This window comes from Anser brachyrhynchus, assembly GCF_964034855.1.
Source record: "Anser brachyrhynchus genome assembly, chromosome: 20".
NCBI classification, from domain to species: domain Eukaryota; kingdom Metazoa; phylum Chordata; class Aves; order Anseriformes; family Anatidae; genus Anser; species Anser brachyrhynchus.
The window spans coordinates 11892865-11900761 of NC_137713.1; positions in this window are offsets into that span (position 1 = coordinate 11892865).

Sequence of the window (7897 nt, forward strand, 5' to 3'; positions counted from 1 at the left end):
TTAAATTCAGTTTAAGTAGCCAAATTTTTAGGCTCAGACAAGCGTTTTCAGAAGCCCATCAATTTACCAAAAAGAAAATTAAGTACTGATTTAGAGTGTGCATATACCTGAACACCTCTACCAGTGGTGAAATACTTAAAACATATCTTAGTGTGAAAATGAAGAGCACATATCTATCCTTCCTTTTCCTCCACCAGTAAGCCAAATGCCTACACATGGTCTTGCCTTCTTCAGTGCAGAAGCAGGCACCTCCATCCTGTCCAAGTCACTGGGGGACTTGAACAAGTGCAAAATTATATAAATTAAACCCAGAAGGATATCAATCAAAAATAAGACAAAAATTTTGAAAGATAAGAATGAACCATCCACAGAAGATGCTGCTATAATTTATTCATCTTTGATTTCTTAATAATTTCAGCTTGAGATCAGATAAGTGAGATGGGTGAGTGTAAGAATGTTACTGTGGAGTAATAAACTCTTTTTATTAGCAGCAAGGGCCCAGAACTCCTTATGATAGAAAGACTAAAGTCACCAAATGAAACTGTCAAATACAGGGACAAAAATAAGCAAAAGGAGAGAGGTTTTTCACACAGCCCATAACTGTGAAACCATTGAGAACAGGATGAGTCCAGGGACTGATCAGACAAATTAATGGAAGAAAGAACATTCCAAAATGTATTAAACACAAAGACACCAATATAGTTCAGGTATCCCAGAACTACAAACTGCAGACAGAAGGTGGAGGAGAAATCACACGGTATGTTTTCTCAGCTGAATTTTCCGCTCCTATGACCACATCTAACTCACTCTCTATTCCACACATGAAACCACTAGATATGAGTGGATGAAGAAGTGCTCCAGCGTTCAAAGAGAGATCAAGTGCTTCATGTCTGAATAACAGGTTATTTAGCTAGTTTTATATCCACCCTGAATTAGTTTCTTTGAGACCAGGCTTTCATAGTTTGCTTACAAGTACATAATTGGAAGCAGAGACAAAAGCACCACTGGGTCTTATCTGTGGCATCTTTATCTTTGTTCAAAGTACCTGCTGCCCTGATTGGTTTGGCATGGTTTCTTGACAAGCCAGTGTTGACTCTTGCTCATCACCTTGGCAGTTAAATAATCAAACACTTGGTCAGTGCTGGCAGAACTTCATCCAAGAACTGAATGAATTTCCTAGTTCTTCCTTCTGAAGAGAGAAATTTGTCCTGTTCAGTGTCCTTCATTTTCATCCAGCCCTTCTAGAAAAATGTCACAGACTTGAAGACTCTACCAAAGACTTTGGGAGAGTTTCCTCAGTTCTTTAAACATGAGGTTCAATATTTTTGAAAACATCTAATTCATATAAATTCAATGCTGATAGATTGCTTTTTGCCAGTATTATGAAAACCACCTGATTTGCATTGACTTTTAGAGTGAAGACTGTTGCCAGGAGGGTAGTAAGTATTTTTGTCATCAGAAGTCACAGGCTGATAGCAGTCCAGTGCATTGTGCACGTGCTTTTTTGGTTGTCTTTTTTTTTTTTTCTTTTTTTAATTTTAGGTGCATTTATTGAACGACCTTTGAGGGCAGACAGGCTTTGTGGCAGGTGGTGGCAGCAGGATCGTCTACATGGGGTTGACAACCTCTCTCTACCATTGGAAATTAAACAAATGGGAAGGTTGCTGAGCCTCCACATGTGGAAGTGGGAGTGGGGAACAATGGATGTCTCAGCAGGTCATGCTAGAGGAAAGAGTGTTGCATTTTTTGTGTGAAAATCCCTCTGGTTGTGCCCAGAAGCTGCAGGTAAAGAGCAAAACCATGGTCAATGTATGTTTGTGAGCTGTGTGCTAAATGTTGTACCACATTCACTGGCACTCCAAGGCAACCATAGCCCCAATTCCCTGCCTGGCTGCAAAGATTTCAGAAGCATTTCATTATTGCAGAATACTTCATGACACTGCGATGATTTGGTGCCAGAATTGCAGAAGAAGTACATCACTAATCTTAAAAAAGTGAAATCTTAATTCTGAAGAGCAAAAGAAAAATACGCAATGTACCAGGAATTAATTCTGTTCTGTTTGCTCAGAAATCAGTTACTGTTCAGTGTAAACCCTTCCCTGTGTCAGTACTGTTATTTATGATCATTCTGCAGGACATTATACAAGCTGCTGTGGAGAGACTGACATTCAAGAGGAACTTGTTACTGATGATCAACCATGTAAATCCCAAAAGATTAAGTACCCAGTCCTTCCTACTGTTTAAATATTTTCACAGATCTTACTGAGACAAAATTAAAAAAAAATAAATAAATATACAAAGAAGAAAGCTGCAAACAAATATGCATCATGTTAAAACAAATATTTATACATGTGTGAAGGTTAGGTTTTTGGGAACTGAAAATTCAATGCCTTTTTTCCACTCCTAAAATGAAATTCAGTATCAAAAGCAGAAGCTGGGACTAGAGGCGCTCTGCTCACCCTGACTGACAATCTACCACGTCCATCCAGCTTTCTACATACAAACTGTACTTATGCAGAATTCTAGGTATCTCAGGGTGATTTTGCTAAATTGCTTTTGTATTTTTGACATGTATCATTGCTGTTGCATTAGTGCCTCAGTGAAGCCTGGACCCCCAAGCTGCCCTTGAAACAGTGAAACTGCAAAGACAGGGACACTGTCTGCCTTCAGGGGTGTGCATTGTCACTTGCAGGTGGCCCAATGCCCGTTCCCAAGGTTGAAGTGACCTGACATTTGCATTGCAGGTGTGACACTAGATGTGTCCTGCCAACTACTGCGGCTCAGGTTTAAGTGCAGTACCTAGGACTTTCAACTGCCCACAGGCAAGTTGTCTCCTGTCACCTGCAGCTAGGAGTTATGGTTCTTCAGTGCAATCTTTTGAGCTTGAAGAGAACACAGGGTATCCTGCCTACCAATGCTGATCACCATTCAGCAAAGCATACAAGACATCTGGGCAGCCAGGGCATTCATTATCCATTAATTAGCCTATCTCAACTGCAATAGCCTCTCTATCAGATCTCCTCTCTGTTCTGAGTGAATAGAAGTTTGAGAATTCTTCTCTTTCAGACCCTTATTGTGTTATTCATATTATGTCTTGGTGATACCATTTAGTTTGCATATCCTCACGTGTAAATCTTAGTGTAAGTCTAACAATATGTAGCTATGCAGCCACTGATGGTGTTTGCTAAATATGTCATCAAGAATTAGCTGTAGCAACAAGATCTTTAAACTTAAGTAACACACACACACACACAAAAAAAAAAAAAAAAAAAGCTTTTATGGACACAAGAATATGACAAGGATTTGGACAGGTTTGCTTCTGGATCTACTTGGGCAATAAGTAAGAGGCCAAACACAGAGCAACAGTGTGGGTTGAACTCAGATTAATTAAAAACCAAGAGGCTATGGGCTAAGGTGGGCTTTGTGGCTCCCCTACAGATAACACTTCCCTTCTGTCCATGGTTCAACCAATCTACCCCCACCACCAGCAGTTCTGCAGTTCTCACTCTCCACCCAGGGACAGCAACCAGTAAAGTTTGCTGAGAAAATCCCCTAAGGACAAAATACTCCTGGCAGGAGCTGGTACCCATCTCGCAGTAGCTGCATACATGCTTGAAGGCCCCATGGGATCTGAACACTTCAAACTCTTCTCTCAGTGGGAACTTTCAGTGTTGTTTCAGGGACAGCAATGTTGGACAGGCAGCAACATCACGGGATGCTCAGGAGGTGGCACCACAGGCCTTTACAGCATCAGAGGCCTGGTGGTGAGATTCCTACCCCTCTTTGAAGTCCTCCATTTCTCCAGTTTACATTATCTTCCTGCTCTGGAACCAATTCCTATCTCATCTGGGCATCTGGGACACAGCCAAAGCAGGAGCAGTTGTCAAGCACCTAGAAAGCCACTGAGAGGACTTACAGGACTACCAGGTGATCAGGCCCAGTCAGCATGGGTTTATCAAAGGCACGGCCTGCATGACAAATTTGATCTCCTTCTACAACAAGGTGACATGTTCAGTGGATGAAGGAAAGGCTGTGGATGTGGTCTACCTAGACTTCAGTAAGGCTTTTGACACTGTTTCCCTCAGCATTCTCCTGAAGAAGCTGGCTGCTCAAAGGTGTATGCTTCATTGGATTAAACACTGGTTGGGTGGTCAGGCCCAAAGAGTTGTGGTGAATGGATTTAAATCCAGTTGGAGGCCAGTCACTAGTGGTGCCCCCCAGGGCTCAGTGTTGGGGCCAGTTCTCTTCAGTATCTTTATCAATGATCTGGACAAGGGGATGGAGTGCATGCTCAGTTGGTCTACAGACAACACCAAGGTAGGCAGGAATGTAGGCTCAAGGGTAGGAGGGGTCTGCAGAGGGATCTGGATAGGCTGGAATGATGGGCTGAGGCCAACTGTATGAAGTTCAACAAGGCCAAGTGCCAGGACTGCACTTGGGGCACAATAACCCCATGCAACACTACAGGCTGGGAGATGAGTAGCTAGAAAGCTGCCTGGCAGAAAGAGACCTGGGGGTATTGGTCGATAGCCAGCTGCATATGAGCCAGCAGTGTGCTCAGGTGGCCAAGAAGGCCAACAGCATCCTGACTTGTATCAGAAATTGTGTGGCCAGCAGGACTAGGTAAGTGACTGTCCCTTTGCGCTCAGCTCTGGTGAGGTCACTGTGTTCAGTTTTGGGCCCCTCACTACAAGAAGGGCATTGAGATGCTGGAGTGTGTCCAAAGAAGGATAATGAAGCTGGTGAAGTGTCTAGAGAACAAGTCTTACAAGAAGTGGCTGAGGGAGCTGGGGTTGTTTAGCTTGGAGAAAGGAAGGCTCAAGGGAGACCTTTACAATGAAAGTACCTCGGGGAGGTACTTTACAATTACATTAAAGGAGGTTGTAGCAAGGTGGGGATCAGACTCTTCTCCCAAGCATCAAGTGATAAGATGAGGGGAAATGGCCTTAAGTTGTACTAGGGGAGGTTTAGGCTGGGTATTAGAGAAATCTGCTTGGCCTACCAAAACCAGCGCAGGAGAAAAGCCGTCACTATTTCCTGAACCTTGGGAGATAAAAGAGCAAAAACTTGCACATATAAGGAGTGTTTGAACATTTCTCTGAAGAAGAAGAAAAGTCTGTCTCATGAGTACTGCTTTTGTTGTAGTTTGCTGTCTTGCATAATATTGAAAAATGCCATTTGTTACATGAGACGAACTGTCATCTCTCCTCTTGTTCTCAGATTTTTCTATAAACACATCCTGTTCTTATTAGGCAATATTGTTTTGTCTGTAAACATTCCAAGAACTGTAGATGAAAATAGGTGTTCACTGACAATGACACAAAATGAGATAAGAAAAAAAAGTCAACAACAATTAAAAAATAAAAAAAATTAAAAATGAATAATGTTGTGGGAATTCTGACCAGAGTAATGAAAGCCTGAGTCTAGCCAGGCCGCAGGAGTCAGTCAAGGATGTGGTCCTCTCCAGACCCATCTGGTGTCCTGATCAAACCTTATGCCCTCTTTACCCCCATCAGACATTTTCTTCATGCTCTGGTCTGCTCCAGTCTCCTCTGTTTAGCTGTCAATGCTCTCCAGACCCTCCGCACCTCCTCTGATCCTCTCCTTCCTCTCTGAAGGTCCCTTCATTAAGGGGTCTGGAGGTCTGGAGCCTCTCTGTCCTTCCCATATACTCTGTGGGCCCCTCCAGACCCCTCCATTTGGGCTCTAGTATTCTGTGCTCTGTGAACCTTGTCCTTCCAGATTCCTCCATTTGCCATCTGAAGGGTGTTTGAACTCTTACCCTGAAATGAAGCCTCACTTCAACAGAGCTCTTTGGATACCAAATGCACAGTACTTCATGCTCAAAAGGCATAACAAGAAATAGCTCATTGCAGACCATAGACCTCAGCTTTACTAACTGTGCCGATCAGGACAGTAGTGCTTTCCAGCTCTGAAGGCTCTTCTGCCTTGTGCCATATCCTAAGCTGAACCCCACAGTCACTTCAGGAGATCCAGAGGATGCATCTCCTAGCTCTGAGTGTGAATATGGAGCCTAGAAGAAGGAAAAGGGCACCTGAATAACTGAAAGGGATGAATTTAAGCTTAATTTTACTCTTGAATCTCTCCATAATTGTCCAAAGACAGCTTCCCCCAACTCACCCCTCTATTTAGCTCTATCACATTTGTTAGTCTTATTCTATTCAGTATAGACTATGCGTCCAGAGATAGTGATGGTTTAAGGACCTGGTTTCCTTAGGTTAGATATTAGGAGAAAATTTCCTTACTGAAAGGGTTGTGCAGCATTGGAATAGGCTGCTCAGGTAAGTGTTTGAGTCACCATCCCTGGAGGTCTTCAAGAAACATGTAGATGTAGAACTTAGTAGCATGGTTTAGTGGTGGACTTGTCAGTACTAGGTTAAAGGTTGGACTAGATGATCTTAGAGGTCTTTTCCAATCTGAATGATTCTGTGAATCCAGCACTCAGGTGCACATGAGCAGGCAGGCATCCATGCCCAGGCATTCTTCCATGCACGTGTGGCTGTGCCAAGCCTGAGTACATGTCAGGAACATGCTCCTCCCTCCCTGGCCAGTGGAGGAAGAAAATCAAACCACACAGAAATACAGAGGCCAGGGAGGGTGGCAGTGCAGTAAGACCCTGCTTTGGGCTGGGAGCTGTGCTCAAGCTGAACTGAACACGCAGTTCCTACACAGTGAGGTTTCTATCCAAGCTGCTCCTGCTGATAAGTCACCCGGGGGTGGGGGGGTGGGGGGTGGCACTGAGATACTGAAGCACTTGCAGAGGTCCTGGACATAACACTGGGAACCCAGAAAAGGCTTTGGATATCTAAAGATAAGCACCCAAACCAGAGATAAGCAAATGCTTCTAGGACTGTCCTCCAGATAGGACTTCTGTGGTACAAAGTAGAGACCAAGGTCACTACAGACTGTGCTCAGCAAGGATTTCTACTCAACAGTCTCTTTTTTTCCTTTCTCCAAATCCCTTTTGCCAGAAGCCAAAAGGCAGGCAGCAACTCAGTCAAAACCATGCAAATCTGGCAATATCAACCTGCCAGCTGTGGGACAGGACACTGCCTGGTCTGTGTGTCAGGTGGCCTCAATTAGCTAAGTCTGGACCTGTTTTCACAGAGGCGAATATAAGTGTATCAGGAGGGATATAGCAGGCAAGGATGTGCCCAGACTGGGAAAGACAGCTGGGGCTGGATGTCCAGGGGCAGGTTTTTGCTGAAGGAGATGAGATGGGACACAGAGCTCTTGCCATGTCCCTCTACCACGTCACAAGCACTGATGTTGTGAATGGTGCCTGGTTCCTTTTCCCAGCACAGTGCAGTGCAGGTGACAGCAGTAGCAGCAATACCAGCACTGGGTGTGCAGGAGGGACCCCTGTCCAGTGTGGGATCAGGTCCTTTTGTGACCCCTGGGGCCAGGTGAAAGCCCCTCCTGACATCCTCCTGTGGAGACTCCACCATGCAAGCTGCTGTGATGGCCGAGCGGTGAAGGCGTTGGACTTGAAATCCAATGGGGTTTCCCCGCGCAGGTTCAAATCCTGCTCACAGCGGGAGCTTTTACTGACAGCCCCTGTCCTCTTGTCCACAGGAGGGACAGATGGATGTGACCCCACCTGCTACTGACACCAGTCTCCTACTGGCCCCCTTCCCTTTAGGATGACCAAGACTGTTCAGGGGAGCAGCCCTGCACCTACATCTCATTATCACAGGAAGAAACCCACACAGCTGCAGCATCACTGTGTCTGCTACAGCTGCAGCATCCTGCTTTGCATTGCCCTGCTCCCTGCAGCCACATCACCCTGCTCCCTCCCTGCAGCCACATCACCCTGCTCCCTGCAGCCACATTTCCCTGCTCCCTGCAGCCACAGGACAGGCTCTGGCTGCCCTCC